The sequence below is a fragment of the Nyctereutes procyonoides genome, unplaced genomic scaffold (genome assembly GCF_905146905.1).
Source record: "Nyctereutes procyonoides isolate TBG_1078 unplaced genomic scaffold, NYPRO_anot_genome, whole genome shotgun sequence".
In the NCBI taxonomy this organism is placed as follows: Eukaryota; Metazoa; Chordata; class Mammalia; order Carnivora; family Canidae; genus Nyctereutes; species Nyctereutes procyonoides.
The window spans coordinates 29950800-29970153 of record NW_026575121.1 but is presented as its reverse complement, the minus strand read 5'-3'; the positions used below and the strand labels follow the sequence as shown (position 1 = coordinate 29970153).

At 33.7% G+C, this 19354-nt stretch overlaps 1 long non-coding RNA gene across 2 annotated transcripts; it reads right to left on the bottom strand.

The window, feature by feature from the left end:
• Window positions 1-2630: 2630 nt before the first annotated feature.
• LOC129516306 (uncharacterized) lies at window positions 2631-18296 on the bottom strand. Of its 2 annotated transcripts, none has more exons than XR_008665743.1 (5): window positions 18252-18296; window positions 11604-11778; window positions 11172-11237; window positions 10325-10496; window positions 2631-9740 (listed from the first exon to the last, which is right to left on the bottom strand). It is a non-coding gene; the product is annotated as an uncharacterized LOC129516306 (long non-coding RNA). The 2 variants fall into 2 exon arrangements; XR_008665742.1 differs by lacking the exon at window positions 18252-18296 and adding an exon at window positions 15547-15633.
• Window positions 18297-19354: the final 1058 nt, after the last annotated feature.

The following is a 19354-nucleotide window of genomic DNA, read 5'->3' as shown; positions in this document are numbered from 1 at the left end:
AATTTTGAAAAATTTTTGCCAAGACTGATGTCAAGGAGGTTTTCCTCTATGTTTTCTTCTAGGAGTTTTACCATTCCATTTCTAATGTTTGTCTTTAATCCATTTTGAATAGATTTTTCTGTATGCTATAAAATAAGGAAGATTTTTTTATTATTTCATGCTAAATGATGACTTAAAAAAAGATTTTATTTATTCATGAGAGACAGAGAGGGAGAGGCAAAGACACAGGCAGAGAGAGAAGCAGGCTCAAGGCAGGGAGCCTTGAGATTCCTGGGAATCCAGTATCACTCCCTGGGCCAAAGGCAGGTACTAAACCACTCAGTCACCCAGTGATCCCTAAATGATGACTTTTGAGAATGTTTTATATATTAATTAATAAATTAATTTTTTATTGGTGTTCAATTTACCAACATACAGAATAACACCCAGTGCTCATCCCGTCAAGTGTCCCCCTCAGTGCCCATCACCCATTCACCCCCACCCCCCGCCCTCCTCCCTTGAGAATGTTTTTTTTTTCCTTGAGAATGTTTTAAAGTCATATTATTTTCAAAGAGCTATTTTCTGCAGCATATATACGCCTATTCATGTATATACAAATTAAGCTGACCCAAAGTTTCGTATGCAAATGTGGACCTAAGAAGAAATAAACTTAGTCTTTGGATCTTAAGTCTCATTTAACTGGATGGCAGCATAGAATATGATTGATGATAATCACTAGTTTTTCTGGCTTTGATTCTACCTCCTTTTTCCTTTCAAATATTTTTAAGATAGACTTGAAGTGAGGCCACATTTGACATTATGGATAATACTGCTTGATTTTTTTATTTTAAAGATTTATTTACTTTAGAGAAAGATAGCAAGCACAGGAAGTAGGAGGAGAGGGGCAGAGTCTGAAGCCAGCTCTGTGCTGAGTATGGAGCCCCAGGAGGGGCTCGATCCCATGACCCCTAGATCGCAACCTGAGTTGAAACCAATAGTTGGTTGGTTGACTGTACCACTCAGGCACCCCAATACTGCTTTTATTTTGACCATGGCTCAATCCCAAGCCATATTTTTAGAACCCACAGCCTGCGTTTAGGCAGAAGAACCTGCCCCTGGATATTTCCAGCCTGGAATGTCATCCGCACGTGCCTTGACAATTGCTTCATGGCAATAGATGCTTAGAAAAATGTCCAGTTGCGTAAATTTCTGATCATGTTGGTAGGAAAACCCTCAATATGGAATTGTTTTGCATACTCTTTCACTTTGCCCCTAGAAAAAATCAATATTAAACTTAGTATATAGGGATGCCTGGGTAGCTCAGCAGTTAAGCATCTGCCTTCAGTTCAGGGCATGATCCTGGAGTCCCAGGATTGAGTCCCACATCGGGCTCCCTGCATGGAGCCTATTTCTCCCTCTACCTATGTCTCTGCCTCTTTCTTTGTGTCTGTCATGAATAAATATATAAAATCTTAAAAAAAAAACAAACAGTGTATAACTGAAATACTTTTTTGGTCACATTCGCCCCCCCCCCCCAATTTTGTGCTTAGTGTTTAAAATATTGGTCATGTCTATTGAATGATCATATATAATATTGAGATAATTTATTAAAATCTCGCGGAATTAAACATCTAATCCTTCAATGGCAATTTAAAATTTAGCCTACACTAAAGTCCACCCTTCACATGCCAGCAAGTTTTGTTCTTTGTGAGAAAAGCTTTCTGAATATAAGTGAAAGTCTCACTCCTCAAAGTTGTGACTTTGTATTCTAATTATTTATAGACTCCTATCTGAACCAGTGGCTTTCTGAGGCAACATTCTGAGAATTATGAGAGCCATTGTTTCAACTGCCTTTGGGCTGATGTCTGGTGGCCACTGTCTTATCACGAAACAAAACTTTGTAGAAAGAGTGTCCAAATAGTCATGTCAGAACTTTCATAGGATTTGAAAGCACCAGTAAAATAATTTGGTCATGTTGGAACCAAGAGAGACTTTTTTCACCAAAGAACTCTTTCAGGAGAATGATGTTGTAGGATAGTGGAAAACCCATAGAATACATTCTCATCTATTGTCACCTGCTCACTATCTTTATGCATCTCCTTGGATAAGCCAATCAAATCTGCTGAGTGTATTTTCTCACTTGTAATATATGAGAGTGAACTATATCATTACTAATATCCTTTGGGTCCCAATTTTCTATGATTCAATGAAGCAAAGCAAAATTAAAACAACTTGTATCCCTCCCTTTTGGCCATCCACACATACATATCCACAGTTGATTTTACATAGATTACGTAAACAATGGAAGGACAATTTTAGGGCCTTTTCACGTTGAAGAAGTTGTATAGTAATGTAAATATAAAAATACTATAGAAATAATGAAAATAAAAACAAACACAAAACACTAAGAATTTAATTTTACTGATATTTCTACTCAGGAAAAGGCTTTTTCATTCTACATAAATTAAGTCAGACCTAAAGACCCAAATCATTTCTCCAAACTAGGACAGAGCATATCTGGCTTTTCACTGGGGAAATCACATCTAAATGCAAATGGAAAGGCTTTTCCATATAGCCACAGCAAAGTCAGAGAAAGAAGGGTATATTCAGATTTCTTGAACTTTAATTCATTCCTTTTACACTCAGTTTGTTTTCTTAGCAAAAGTTTTCTTTGAGTCATTTCACAGTTTGAAAAATAAAAGAGAGAAAATATCTTTCAAAAATATATACTGGCTAATTGTTTGGAACTATCAAATTGCTATACAATAGTCCTGATAGATAAAAATAGATCTGGGCTGTTCCTCAGTTTCTGGAATGCAAAAACATCCACAATATAATTTATCACTGCCTTTAATATGCATATCAAGCTCTTAAAATTTCAGTTGAGTTGCTCCTTTTGCACATAAGCCTAATTTTACCTCCTCAGTGAAATGGTTTAAACACTTTGAGCATTTTCTGCTGAGATGTTGTGAATTGGATATCTTTACTTTGTTAACAAAATATATTAGAAATGAAAAAAATGCTGTAATTTTAACTCAGAGTTATCTTTTTAATACTAATACAGATCAAGTTCACATTGTTAATTGAAGTTTTATTAGACAATAGCCTGAGGACAGTGTTGTAGGAGAGTTTTTTCCCTCTGATATCAACATGCACTCGGTCAAAAAATGTTTCCAAGTATAAAATACTTTCCATATTTTTTAGTTAATTAGCAAACATTTATGACAATTTTAATCCTCTCTTATGGATAGCAAGCAATAATTAAAATGCAATGAGTAACTAACCATTACACAGCTGGTTTTCATCTCAGATAGTCAGTCAAGCAGCCGTTTCATTTACAACATGACATAAAAGGCCAAAAGTCATCTTGTTGACAATCCTATCATATGCGATGGGCTTAGATTTGATTTATCATTCCTAAGACTCTCTCCTGTGAAGTTGCAAAATACTTTCTGCTTAAGAGTGAAAAAGAACATTCTGTTTTTGTGTTTAACAAAAAGAAAGTTGTGTTCTGAAAAAGGAAATTATAATAATAATTGTTTAGGATATCATTTGAAATATTCATACTTGTGTATACACATCATATACAGTCTTTTTTGTGTGTGTATATGTAGCAATTTATATAATATATAATTATATACATGTAAACAACAAATTATATATAAACATTTAATTATTTTTCTATAAAAGTTATTTTCTTCCTTGCTCACACATTCTACTTAGTATTACTTAACCTTACTGATAGAAAGCCTATCTTACCAGAAAGATGACATTTGAAATGAATGGATAAAGAATATGTGGTAGATACATAAAATGGAATATTACTCACTTGTAAAAAAAGAGCAAAATCTTGCCAAGTGCAACAGCATGAATGGACCTAGAGGTATAATGCTAAGTGAAATATGCCAGCCAGAGAAAAATACCATGATTCAATTCATATGCAAAACTTAAGAAACAAAACAAATGAACAAACAAACAAAAAAAGAGAAACAGAAAAACAGACTCTTAACTATAGACAACAAATTGGTTGTTGCCAGAAGGGGTAGGTAGAGGGATGGGTGAAATAGATAAAGGAGATTGAGAGTACACCTATTTTGATGAGCACTGAGAAATGTATAGGATTATTGAGTTACAATATTGTACAACTGAAATTAATATAACACTATATGTTAATTACACTTGAATAAAAACAAAAGATTTATGAAGATGTTTGGTAACATGCTTAATGCAAATCTTCTTGCCCTCATGACAAGAAGTTCTATATCTCTTCAAGTTCTATATGTCTTTCATTTTTTCCTTTTTTAAGAGAAATAATGACATGAATTATTTTTGGTGGCAAATAACTTGCATTACATCACGCATACTTTCATATAACCATGTGATATTGCCAAATGGGAGAATCCTGATACCTACTGCAATAACTTTCCAAATTACTTCCTTGATTTCAGGCACCATGAAAAGCAGAAGGGAAAAAGTAGGTAGGCTGATGCTGAGAACATGGAAAATATAACAGAAACAGGAGAACAAGGATCTAGTAGTAACTCAGACAGGAGCAACATAAACTAATGGATTTTTAAGAGATATTCACAATGACCCTACATCATGGTTCCCTGAACTGAGAATAGCATTCAGAATTTCTGCCTTCTGAACTTTTCTCAATCTTTAAAAGCTAACTCAAGAATCCCTTTCCTTCTTGAAGTCTTAGCTTCCCAATAGTAGATTTATCCCTGTATTTAATCCTGATGCCAAGTCATTCATTGTCAAGAATAATATTACAGTCTGAGATTATTTCATTTCAGAGAAATCATAAAATACATATAAGGTTGTAATAATTTCCTCCTTACCAATGTTGACAGTTACTGAAAATTCAATTAAGTTACATTTCTTATAAAAGCTGAGAAAAGCATTAAGAAAATCTCCTCTGCACCTCTATAGAAATATGTTGACTACTCTAATTTGGCTTGGTTTTGATTTGTTCTGATGGGATTCTGAAAAATGAGTGATAATTTTTAAGGAAGATAATCCTCATTAAAGTCAGAATAAGAAGGAGTCAATTTAAGTTGCAATATGTAATGCTTTGCTAAATATAAGTAGAGAAATATCCTAACTATGAATCTCTGGAGCAGCAAAGAAAGGAGATTGCATGATTATCACTTCTGAAGATGTTTAAGAATATTGATAACATATTTTAGGAATTTAGCTGCCATTTACATAGAAGTATATAGTTTAATGAATATGTTTAAAATAGGGGAAGAGATAAGATAACTTTTTGAAATTACTTTTTGGAGTTAGTTGGTATTGATTTAGGTTTAATTGAGTTGGAAAATACTAGTCTTCCTTTCTATAATTCTATAATAGTTTCTTATTTTTACAATTTTACTAAAAGTCCCAAATAAGTAAACTTACTTAGTACAAGCAGCCCTATTGGTCTCTTGTCCGGAAAACTATCCTGGCATTTCTTGGTATTGCCAATTCCAGAGGATCTCCAATTAAGATTTCTACCCTGGGCAGCTTTCCAAGTGCAACTCCAAAATAAAGCTAGTGTATGGACTTCCTGCACAAATGTCAGACAGTAAATCCAACTGAAAAGTAACAAAGTTGCCTTGGCTAATTGGGCCACACATGCAATTGCTGACAAGTTTTCTCTTCTTCCTGATTCCAAACTTATTTATGAGGATATTGATCATTTTAGAATGATGTTGAATCAGAAAATTAAACGTGGCCTTGAAAGATATTCAGGCTCACTTTTCAGGTAGCCAATATTGCAATAATGTGAACTTTCCGAATGATATTTTGGAATAAACATCTTCTCATCTTCAAATCTTCAGGCAGGATGGTAGGTCAAAAAAAAAAAAAAAAAAGAAAAGAAAAGAAATGAAGGAAAAAACAAAGACGAAAGGAAGGGAAAGAGGGAGGGAGAAAAGGGGGGAGTGAAATCTATCATAGCAACTAAGCCTAATGAGTCATTTGGTTCTTAATGGAACTAAAACTGATTTTTTTTCAGTCAAAATCTAAAGATGAAAAGAAAAAGGTGAGAATAAATGTTTAAAGTAAACAACGTAGGAAGAAGTTACTTCTTTCTGACTTGTCATGGTAAGCCAATATTATGTAATAGCTCCTTGCCAATGTATTTTTCTAAACAGAGAAGACCAAACAAAAATCCTCTGCAAATGTAAGATTGTGGGGGAGGAAAACAATGGAAAACAACATCTTTTATTGGGACTATTATATTTTGTTGCATATTTACCAGATTTCTACAGATGGAATAAAGCTGGCTTTATATTAGAGCCATAAGCCCTTCAACTTTTGATGGTTTCTAGCAGCATATTTCATCAAATGTACTCTCAGACATTCACATAAATTGGGCTTTTATTTCTGTCCTTAAAATTTAAGGCATTTAGGGGGCGACTTGGTGGCTCAGTAAGTCCTTGGGCTCAGGTCATTATCCCAGGGTCTTGGGATCAAGCCCTGGGTCAGGCTCCCTGTTCAGTGGGGTGTCTGCTTCTCCCTCTCCCTCTGCCCCTCCCCTGCTCAGGTTTTCTCTCTCAAATAAAAAAAAAATTAAGTTATTTAGACGCTATAATACAAGATCTACTTTATAAGACAACATGTCAAAGAGGACAATTCCCTTGCCCAATTAATTGTATATTTAACGGTATTTGTTGTTTATTTTATTTTTATAAAAAGTAGAATGTGCATATATATATAAATTATGCAAATAATGGTTTATTTTTAAATATTTTGTAATTAGTGAGATCATATCACATTTGCTAAAAAATGTTAGAAGATCTTTGGCTTTCATTCTTTTCTGTATAATCTCATCCAGCTTTACCAAGTTTCCATTTGCTGGGACCATCTGAGTCTTTTCCTCTTTTTTATTAAAGCAAAAGGAAAGTACCACTCTTGGCAAATACCAGTACCTCTTAATTTTTGACTTTCACTTTTTGGGCATTTCTTCTCCACTTGCATATTCAGTCTATTTCATCAATAGGATCTTCCCTAACAACTTATAAATCAGCTCTGATAATTCATATCTTTTTAAAAAGACAAAACCAAAACTTTCCTTGATTCCATATCCTTTCTGGTCTGCTCTGCCTTTTTTTCCCCTAAGCAACAGAGATTTATTGTGTCATTTCTGGAAGCTAGAAGTCCAAGATCAGGAACAAGCTATCAGCAGGTTTGGTTTCTCTGAGGCCTTCCTGCTTGACTTGTAGACAGCCACTTCCCTCCTGTGTCCCCACATGATCTTTCCTCTGTGTATATCCCTGGTGTCTCTCTGTGTCCAAACTTCCTCTTCTTAAAAGGATGCTGGTCAGTTTGGAGTAGCAACTACCCAAATGGGCTCATTTTAACTTAATCATCTCTTTATTTATCTGTTATTGCTTTATTTTATTTTTTCCAAGCATCTTTTATTTATTTATTTTTTATTAGTTTCAGAGGTAGAGATCAGTGATTCATCAGCTGTATATAACACCCAGGGCTTATTACATCACATGCCCTCCTTAATGTCCATCACCCAATTACCTCTTCTCCCTCCCCTCCTCCCCTCCAGTGACCCTCAATTTGTTTTCTATGATTAAGAGTCTCTTACAGTTTGTCTCTCTCTCTGATTTTGTCTTGTTTTATTTGTTCTTCTCTTCCCTTATGATCTTCTGTTTTGTTTCTTAAATTCCACATATGAGTGAGACCATATGATAATTATCTTTCTCTGATTGACTTATTTCACTTAGCATAATACGCTCTAGTTCCATCCATATTGTTGTAAATGGCAAGATTTCTTTTTTTTTGGTCGCTGAGTAGTATTCCATTGTATATATATATACCTGCTCTACTTTTTTGTTTCTTCCCTGTATAACACAGAGTCTCTCATAAGCATCATCTGCTATACTGTTTCTACCTTCCTACTTATTTTTCCCTTTTTAATTCATATCATTAGGGATTCTCCCCCTACTTTTCAAAAATACAGCTCTTTCTAAAGCCACAGAAGCCTCTATGTACCAAAATGCAATAGCCTTTTAGCCATTAGCACACTATATCTCTTTTTTCTTGTTGTCTAGACACCACATTTTCTTAACTATTGTCTTCTGACCTCTGAAATGTTCCTCTGCAGTTGCTTTGTGCTCCATACATTCATTAAATTTTGGAGTTCTACAGAGGTTGGTCTTGGACTGTCTTCAGTTTTTGTACTAGATTTTCTCACTAGGTGATCCTATCTGTCTCCTTGGTCTTCAATAACATTTCTGTGGTGGCGACTCTCAAATTTGTGCTCCCATTTCAAGCCACTCTTAGAATCTCTAGACCTTTAGTCACTTTCTCCTCGACATCTCATGAATATCAAACAGGCAACTTCAGTTCCTTAACATATCTAAAACTGAACTCTTCATCTTTGAGTCAATCTTCACCTTACACTGCTTCCTTTATCATAGGTAATTAGCATCAAACAACCTAGTGCCTTGAGCCAGAGAACTAGAGGATCTCTGAAATTTCTCTTTGCCTCTCTTCACTTGTTGCATCAAATAAAAAATGGCTCTTCTTTTCCCTGATGATTCCAGTGCTTCTTCAAAAGTATATATGTTTTCTATATACTCTGTGTGATACCAATTGCCACCACTCTCTTGCTTTGACTTACTGTTTCCTCTTTTGTCATCAACCAATTCTCTTCTAACAGTTAAGTTAGCCATGTCCTACACTTATTTTATACACTTTTAAAAATTACTAGCCATTGTAGTAGTTTAGAATGAAACCCCAAATTGTAAACATGCCTGAGCAATGTTCTACATTATCATACCCTGGCCTTTTTCATCAACATGGTCTCATTAGTCCTGATCATTCTATTCCAGCCATGTTGCCTTTTAATTATTTGAATACATTAAATTTTTTCTTAAGTCAATGTCTATATTCCTTCCTATTCTCTGAAAGATCCTTCTTTCCACTTGTTCCTGGCAAATGCTTACTCGTTCTTCAAATACTAGCTTGAAGTTTACTTCTTGAAGTGACCCTTATCATATCTTCCAATCTGAATTAAGTTGCTTCTGTTTTCATATAAATCATTATTATTTTCATTAGTAATTAGTATATCTAAGTCTTTTTTTTTTCTTTTTTCCTACTGTTTCTCTCTTGACTAGATTTTAAGATTCAGGGAAACCCAGACTCTTTTTTTTACCACCGTATATTTATTACTTAGCACAGTCTGGGGTATAGAGTAGTTATTAAATACTGTTAAATGAATAATCTGAATTATTTTTGGTTATTTTGGTAATCCTACGTTCCTTAGTCTTAGTAATAGGATAACACTAGCATTAATACACTGACAATTTATTGTAAGGGTTGAAGTGAAAGAGGATGTGGGAAGACCATATCTGAGAAAATTATCATTTTGTCATCCTCACTCCTTATCTTCTCACCACCAGTACCAGGACTGATACTTTCATTCATATCAGTTTCAACCTTTATGCAAATCAATTCTTGACTACTCATTTCACCAGAAAATTGTGGAAATTCAGGTATTCTAAATTTCAGTTCAGGTTTACTTGAACCCTGTACACCTACAGAAATGAGAGTGGGGGGTATTCAGTGAATATGCAGTTATTGGAATTAATCTAACTTCCATTGTTTGCTAATATTTCATGGACATTAGGACAAATACTCTTAAAAATAACACTTGCTGATCTAGTTCAATTCAATTTAGAAAAGCCACACTATATTTGCTGATAGAGTTCATTTTCTTTCAGGACAAGCACACATTCTTTTTCAACATTTACCTGTAAAAACAAGTTGAAAAAAAGAGACAAATTAAATAAGCTAAAGAAAGTTCACTTGAAAGAGACGTCAATAGACAATTGAAAACACTTCTAATTTAGAGTGGAACCACAGGGAGGCTAAAGAGTTCAGAGAACGGGAATGGCAAAGTGCTATAATATTTTTTGAAGCTTATAAAATACTTATAGAAGAATGAACCTATATAGCAATACACTGCTGATTTACAATACTTTACATGGTGAAAATTACTTTTCTCAATTCTTCAATTTTTTTGCAAGTTGCTTAAATTCTTGTGCAAAAAAAGTATATTTAATATATAATTTGTCTGTTGTTATAACCCATCTAGAATCAATTTGGAAGTAATATAATAGGGTTTAAATATGTCTTTTTTATGGTTTGAATTGTGTCCTACCAAAATACCTATGTTGAAACCCTAATTTCTAGTTCCTCAGAAAGTGAACTTACTTAAAAGTAGAATTGTCGCAGAGATAAATAGTTAAGATAAAATCATATGGAGTATGATGGACCCTTAGGTCAATATGACTGATGTCTTTATAAAAGGGGAAACTTGGACACAAGCACTTACCTAGGGAAGATGCCATATGAAGGTCAGAAGACAGAAATCAAACAAAGAATGCCAAAGATTGTCAGCAAATCACTAGAAGCTAGAAGAGACTAATGGAAAAGATTTTCCTTCATATCTCTCAGAAAGAACCAATCTTGCTGAAACCTTGATTTCAGAATTCCAGCATCTAGAACTGTGAAATGATAAAATATATTATTTAAGCCATGCAGTTTGTGGTACTTTGTTAAAGCAGCCATAGGAAAATAATACAATGTTCAATTTTTTGGACTTAGTTACTCTATTTCTATGAAAACAATCTAGATAGACAATTCTATGCCAAAAAAGAGCAAAAAGAAAGACCATAGATTATTTGTATTGGAAAATTTTTACAACTATGCTGCATCCACACAGTAAAATATTCTAAATAGATTGTAAATGTTTTTGAACAATTTTTAATGACACAGGCAAAAGTTTATTCCATAATACAAAGTCAAAAAAAAAAGCACTGAGACTCATATTTTGTTCAAGATAGAATAACATGGTCTGGATTTACTTTGCTGCCTAAAACAACTAAAATGCCTGAAAGCATATGTACAGTGGTACTCACGTTACAAGATAGCAGGTTATGAAAAATGACGATCCCTGAAAGGTAGGAAGCAAATGAAGTAAGCCTTATGCTTTTCCCCAACTTGCTACCTGGAGAAGGTTTTCAAGCTATGGTTTAGGAAAACAAAATTCAGGCTAAACCTACAGGTTTCTTTAAGTTGAAGAACCCAAACTGGGAGTTTCAGGAAGCCAGACAGATAGTATGTGCATTATAGAGTACCATAGAGGAAAAGTTGCACAGAGAGTCAATACTAAGACTTACAGATGGTCCCTTTCAATGTTCATTTGAGTTCTGATTAGCTCATGCATGCAAGGACTCTTCTAGTACCTGAAGAAAAGAACCATATAAAAACATAGTACTCAGACTGGATAGGATGAGGACTAGTATCTGTTCTCAGAAAGCTTTGAAATATTTAGACTTCATAGATCATCAATTAGAGTACTTTAGAAATGTCTAGTCTTAATAGTGGGAAAAAATTAACTTTATACTAAATTATTACTGGCCCCTAAATTATTACTGAAATATCAAACTGAGTAAGTAAGTTGATAGTGTACAAAAACTAAACATACGAATACTGAGAGAAATGCCAAAAACTCTTTACAAGAGTAAACAATGTCTGATATTTAATCAGAAATTCTTAGGCATTGGAGGACTTCTGGGGAAGATGGTAGAGTAGGAGGATCTTGGGCTTACCTCATCCATAGATACAACTTGATAAAACCACATCAGTGTAAATAACCCAGAAGACAAACTGAAGACAGTAGGACAGACTTCCCACAGTTAATCATAGAGAGGAGGCTACATCAATATGGTAGGAGTCATACTATGCATCTTTTCTGAGCACTAGAAATCACCCACAAGAAAAAATCTGGAAAGAATACAAATATGTGGAGATTAAATAATACACCCAATTAAACAATGGTCAACCAAGAAATCAAAGAGGACATAAAAAAATGCATGGAGATAAATGAAAATAGGAACAAAATAATCTAAAATTTTTGGGATGCCCTAGAAGCTATTCTAAGAAGAAAGTTTATAGTAATATAGGGCTACTTCAAGAAGCAAGAAAAATCTCAAATTAAAAAAATTAAAAATCCTGACAAAAATATTAACAAACTGAATCCAAAAAAAAACCATTAAAAAATCATTCACAAGAATCAAGTGTGATTTATTCCTGGCATGCAAGGATGATTCAAGATTCATAAGTCAATCAATGTGATATATCACATTAATAAAAAAGGTTAAAAACCATATGCACATTTCAATAGATGCAGAAAAATCATTTGACAAATACAATACCCATTCATAATAAAAAACATGCAGCAAAGTAGGTTTAGAGGGAACATACATCACTCAACATAATATGAAAAACCCATAGTTAACATTATACTCAATAATGAAAAACTGAAAGGATGCCCACTCTCACCACTTTTATTCAGCATAGTACTAGAAGTTTTAACAATCGCAATCAGGCAATACAAAGAAATAATTGGTATCCAAATTGATAAGGAAGAAGTAAAACTTTCAGTATTTGCAGATGACATGATACTATATATATATAGAAAACCCTAAGGAGTCCACCAAAAAACTACTATTGCTGATAAATGAATTCAGTGACGTCTCAGGACACAGAGTCAACATATAGAGGTCTATTGCATTTATATACACTAATAATGAAGTAATAGAAAGAGAAATTAAGAAAACAATTCCAGGATGTCTACCTGGCTCAGTCAGGAGAATATGAAACTCTTGATCTTGAGGTTGTGAGTTTGAGCCACACCCTGCATATGGAGGTTACCTAAAAAAACTTGAAAATCACTTTTTTGAAAAAGAAAAAAAAAATCTCATTTATAATTGTCCAAAAACTAATAAAATACCTAGGAATAAACTTAACCAAGGAGGTGAAAGATTTGTACTTTTTAAAACATAAAACATTGATAAATAATCCTGAAGATGACAGAAACAAGTGGAAAGATAGTCCATGCTCATGGATTGGAAGAACAATATTGTTAAAATGTCCATTCTATGGACGTTTAGCAATTGCTATAGACTCCTATAACCATCTGTAGATTTAATGTAATCTTGATCAAAATACAAATACAGCCTTTTTTCACAAAACTAGAACAAATAATCCTAAAATGTGTATGGAACCACAAAAGAATCTAAATAGCCAAAGCAATCTTGAAAAAGAAAAGTAAAGCTGGAGGCATCACAATCCTAGATTTTAAGATATAGTATAAAGCTATGCTAATCAAAACCGATGCACAAAATAGACATACAGATGAATGGAACAGAATAGAGACCCCAGAAGAAAACTTTGGCCCATTAATCTTTGATGAAGGAGGCAAAAATATGCAACGGGGAAAAGACAATCTCTTTAACAAATGGTGTTGGGATCACTGGATACCTACATGCAAAAGAATGAAACTGGACCATTTTTTTACACCATACATAAAAATAGACTCCAAACGGATTAAAGACCTAAATGTGAAACCTGCAACCATAAAAATCCTTGAAGAGAGCACAGGCAGGAATTTCTCTTCCTTCAGCTCTAGCAACATTTTTTTTTCACATATAGCTCCTGTAGCAAGGGAAACAAAAGTTAAAATAAGCCATAGAGACTATATCAAAATATAATCTCCTTCACAGCAAACTATCAACAAAACTAAAAGACAAGGCAGCCCAGGTGGCTCAGCAGTTTAGTGCAACCTTCAGCCCAGGGTGTGATCCTGGAGACCTGGGATTGAGTTCCACGTCAGGCTCCCTGCATGGAACCTGTTTCTCCCTCTGCCTGTGTCTCTGCTTCTCTCTCTCTCTGTGTCTCCCATGAATAGATAAATAAAATCTTTAAAAAAAACTGCTAGAGACACAGGATCCAAAATATATGAAGCATCCAAAATATATACCATCCAAAATATATGAAGAACTTATACAAGTCAACACCAAAAAAGAATAATCCAATTAAGGAATGGGCAGAAAACATGAAGACATTTCTCTAAAGAAGACATACAGATGGCCAGCAAACATGTGAAAAGATGCTCAACATCACTCATTATCAGAAAAATGCAAATCGAATTCACAATGAGCTATCACCTCCTAGCAGTTGAATAGCTAAAATAAAAACACAAGAAACAACAAATGTTGGCAAGGAAGTGGAAAAAATGGAACCCTCATGTACTGTTGGTGGGAATGCAAACTGGTGCAACCACTTTTGATAACAGTATGGAGGTTCCTCAGAAAATTAAAAATAGAATTACCATAGAATCCAGTAATTGCACTACTGCATGTTTTCCCAAAGAAAATGAAAATACTAATTTGAAAAGCTATATACACCCTTATGTTTATAGCATCATTATTTACAATAGCTAAGATATAGAAGCATCCCAAGTGTTTATCCATAGATGAACACACATGAATGGATAAAGATGAGGTGGTATACATATATAAGGGAATACTACTCAGTCAAAAAAAAAAACTAGTCATTTGCAGCAACATGGTTGGATCTAGAGGATATAATACTAAGTGAAATAAGTCAGAGAAAGACAAATATCTTAGTATTTCATGTAAATGTGGAATTTAAGAAACAAAACAAATGAACAAAAAAAGGAGACGAACAAGAAAATAGATTCTTAATCATAGAGAACAAATTGATGGTTACCAGAGAAGAAGGGGTATAGGTGAAATGCATGAAGGGGATTAAGAGTACACTTCTTGTAATGAGCACTAAGTAATGTATATAATTGTTGAATTACTAAATTGTACATATGAAACTAATATAACACTGTATATTAATTATACTGGAATTTAAACAAGCAAACAAACACATAAATAAAAGACATTACTGGGCATTCAAATATGCAGGGAATGGAACTCATAATAGGAAGAGAAACCAATCAATTGAAATGGATCCAGAAATGACACACAGGAGAATATTAGTAAATAAAAATATCAAAATACTTATTATTACTATATTCCATATGTTCAAGAAAGAAGATTGAACTTATTCTGTGGAAATATGTAAAATATATATTTTATGAAATGACCCAAATTGAACTTGTAGAGATGAAAACTATGTTTTATATGAAAAAAATACACTGCCCAGGATAAGTGACATATTAGATACTACAGAAGAAAATATTAATGAACTTGAAGATACAGTAAAAGAAACTAAAATGAAGCTCAGTGAGAAAAAAACTGAGAAAAATTTAAACATGATCAATGAAATGTGGAAGAAATTTGAGAAGTTAAATACATATGTAAGTGGAGTCCTAAAAGAAGAGAAAGGACAGATAGAGGAAATATATTCAAAGAAATAAACACTGAATATTCTCCAAATTCAATTAAAGCTGTGAATGTACAGATCCAAGGATCTATGAATCCTAAGCACAAGAAAGATGAAGAAACTAGGCTACATAATCATCGAATTGCTTAAGACCAGTGAGTTAAAGACAAAACACTTTAAAACAGTGAAACAAAATAAACAGTAGGTACAGTGTGGGTAAATATGGTGATAGCAAATTTCTATTTGGAAACAGAGAGGTAACATCTTATTGCAAAAAAAAAAAAAAAATCCCTGTAAACCTTGAGTTTCACACCCAGCAAAAATATCTTTCAGAAGCAAAGGCAAAATACGTACTCAAACAGTAAAACCTAAAGAAGTCATCACCAACTGAAATGTGCTGCAAATAATGCTAAAGGAAGTCACACAGAAGACAAAGCATATCAGGTGGAAATATGGATCTGTAAAAAGGAAGAAAGAGCAGCAAATGTAGCAATAAGTAAAATTAAAATTTAAAATTTTTCTTTTTTAAATCTTAAAAAATTTTAATTGCTAAAAGATGATAAGGTATTATGAGGTTTTATAACACATAGCTATAAAATGTCTGATAAGAATATTATACAGGCTTGAAGACACGAAATGGAAATGTATTTTTGTAAGGTTCTTATACTATATGTGCAATGGTATATGATCTGGAGGGTAGACAGTGAAAATAAATATACTGTAAACAAGAAAGTAATTAACCAACAAATAACATCCAAAATATTTATACCTAGGTGAGCCAACAAATATAATAATAAGGGATCATAAAATATACTAAATTCAGCCAAAAAAGGCAAAAAATGAGGGAAAACAAAATAACTGTAGTTATAAAACCTGATAGTTGGCTTCCTTTGTAATGCAAGTGCCTGACCTAAGCTTTGATTGTGGAGGCAATCACTTCAAAGAGGAATCCATTTCAAAGAGGCATCTGCTTCAACAGAGTCTATGTGGAATTAACAAGTTGCCAATCATAATTAGATAAAGAGCCAGGCTTCCTTACCCCACTGAGGCTCCTTTGTTTTTGAGATCTTGGTTGATTTCAATAACTGACCATTTGTTTTTTTCTTTTCTCACACTTCAAATATGTGCTTATATTTTATTTTTTAATTTTTTTACTTTAAATTTTATTAGTTAATATACAGTGCAATATTAGTTTCTGGAGTAGAATTCAGTAATTCATCACTTACATTCAACTCCCAGTGCTCATCACAAACGCCTTTTTAATATTGTGTTCTTATGTTTTAAATTTGCCAGTAATGAGTGAGCCCTGGAAACCGACTCTCCACTTCAATGTAAGCAGAACCCTAGGCCTAGTGTGAATCCTTTCTCTCTCTATGGGCTACCTTGCTGTGTGTCCCATTGGCATGCATTGTATGGTCCAGGGCTTATAAGTAATAAACTCTTTTTTTTCTTTTTCTTTTTTTTTTAAGATTTATTTATTTATTTATTTATTTATTTATTTATTTATTCATTCATTCATTCATTCTTGAGAGACATAGACAGAGAGGGGCAGAGACATAGGCAGAGAGAGAAGCAGGCTCCTCACAGGGAGCCTAATGTGGGACTCCATTCCAGATCCTGGGATCACAACCTGAGCAGAAGGCCGGCACCCAACCACTGAGCCACCCAGGTATCTCAAACTCTTTTTTTCTTTAATGTTTCTTAACAATTATTCCTGAAGGTCATCTTGCAATCAAAATATAAACTACAAGGGGTGATGCAGTTGTAATAGTTCTGAAAGGGGATATGTCTGTGTGAAGTTCACAGGGGCTCAGATAAGTGCCTCCAGGCATTTATAGCGATAGTATTTTCTATCGGGAGGCTGAGTCCAGCACAAGACAAAAACATATGGGAGTCATGTTTTTAAGGATAAATGGTAAGTAAGACTATAGACTTACAACTGGTAATATCAACAATCTTTTTAAGTACACATATTAAGTGGTGATAGCATCAAAACAGAAATAGATCAATCAAGTAGAATATAGAGCTGAAAAATATATTACACACTTACAGACAAAACTGTTTTGAGCAAAAGTGCAAAGGAAACTTAGTGGGGGAAAAGATAATCTTTCAACAAATAGTACTATAACAATTGTATATCCTTATGCAAAAACATAAGGAGAAAGATTCAATCCATATCTTGTACCATATGCTAAAATTAACACCAAATGGATCATAGACTGAAAGTCTAAAATTACAAAACTTTTAGAAGAAAACATAGGAGAGAAAAATTTGACCTTGGCTTAGACAAAGATTTCTTAGTTACGACACCTAAGACATTATCTATAAATGAAAAAAAAAATCTGCTAAATTGGATTTCATCAAAATTAGGAACTTCTGGGTTTTTTTTTTTAAGACTCTGTTCAGATAATGAAAAAGTAAACTACATACTTGGAGAAAATATTTGCAAATCAAATGTCTGGAAGAAAATTGTATTCGAAATAGAAAAAGAACTTTCTGATGAGGAAAACAAATGCAAGAGAAATAGAGATAAAATTAAATTTCCTTACAACTTGCAGTCCATTGGATCCCAGAGAGATGCAGTGTGTGACATTTCTCAAGGAACTCATGGTTGCCTTAATGTTGATGTTTTGCTAGAGACAAAAAGCAACCTTACCTTGACACTAACCAGACCTCCAGGATCCTGTAAGTCTTCTTTAACATGTGGAAATCTCTTTAGACTTCTATTATCTTTATCCCACTTCAACTTAAAAATATATGTCACACCTCACAATCACAGTGCAACTCTTTCTGCCAATGGGTCTTGTCCTCATGTTATAATAAAAACACCTTTTTTTGCACCAAAAAGTCTCAAGAACTCTTTCTTGGCTGTTCACTTTGTGGCTCCACATCACTTTCAAAACTCAATAATAAGAAAACAACACATTTGCAAAATGGACAATTTGCCTAGACATTTCATTCAAAATGATAGATCAATGATAATAAAAGGACATGCTCAATACCTTTGGCCATTAGGGAAATTCAAATGAAAGCAATGTAAGATAATACTATGTACTTACTAGAATGCCTGAGTGAAAGCAGCCAGACCCACCACCCACCAAGAGAATACAGAATGCACGTCCTATTTATAGCAGAGTGCACGTTCTATTTATAGCAGAGTGCATGATCCTATTTATACTAGACTCTAGAAAATGCAAGATAAGTTGTAGTGACAGAAAGCAGGTCAGTTGTTGCCTTGTAATGGTAGAAGGGTAGAAGTTTAGGCAGGAGGGATAATAAAAGGGCTTGAGGAATTTGGGGAAGTGCTGCATATGTTCATTATCTTGATTGTGGTGAGGGTTTACCAATGTATCTATCAGAACATCTCAATTGTACACCTTTAACATGTAGTTTATTAAAAGAGCAAAATACAAAATGTTGGCAGTTTAATTCCAATTACATAAAAATGCACTGCACAGCTAGCTAATCACAGGACTACACACAGACACACACAGACTGAAATGAAAATGCTTGAAAATTAACAATGGCATCATGAGTGAACTTTTTCTTTACTACATGGCTGTTAAAATACTTGAAAAATACATACATAATTCTAATCTTTGGAAAAGTAATTTTTATAAGTAAAAAAGTGCCAAGATTTGACTGTGAACTAGCTGTTCTTGCGGGTTTAAAGTACAACTACCTTTACTGTTAAGTTTAAAAAATACCTTCTTTTCTTTCTTTTTTAAAATAGAAAGTTAACAGTAATACAGTTACCCATAAGACAATTCCCTGCAAAGTCAAACACTCAAAGAGTACTAAAACTAGACATTTTTTGTTCAATGTGAGGAAACAAAACTCTGGGTATGTAACAATAACTCAATATGCTTAAGACTGTCCCTGTTGCTCTATCATGGGAAGAAAGAAGCTCTTCTGTTGGCCTTCAAAGACTCTGACAAATTCAGATTTTCATTGTGTAGGCAGATCTACAAAGAAAAAGAAACTTATTTACAGAGACTCATTAACCAGGTGAAAAATAAAAGAAACTGAAGAAAAATGGGAAAACAGAAGAGGAGGCAATAGAACAGTCACCAGTGGCTAGAAGCTTGGCACCTAAAGATGAGGTAGAGATGAAGGAAACACACAGCTGATTTTCTGTTTCATTGATGTATCTTCCATCCTC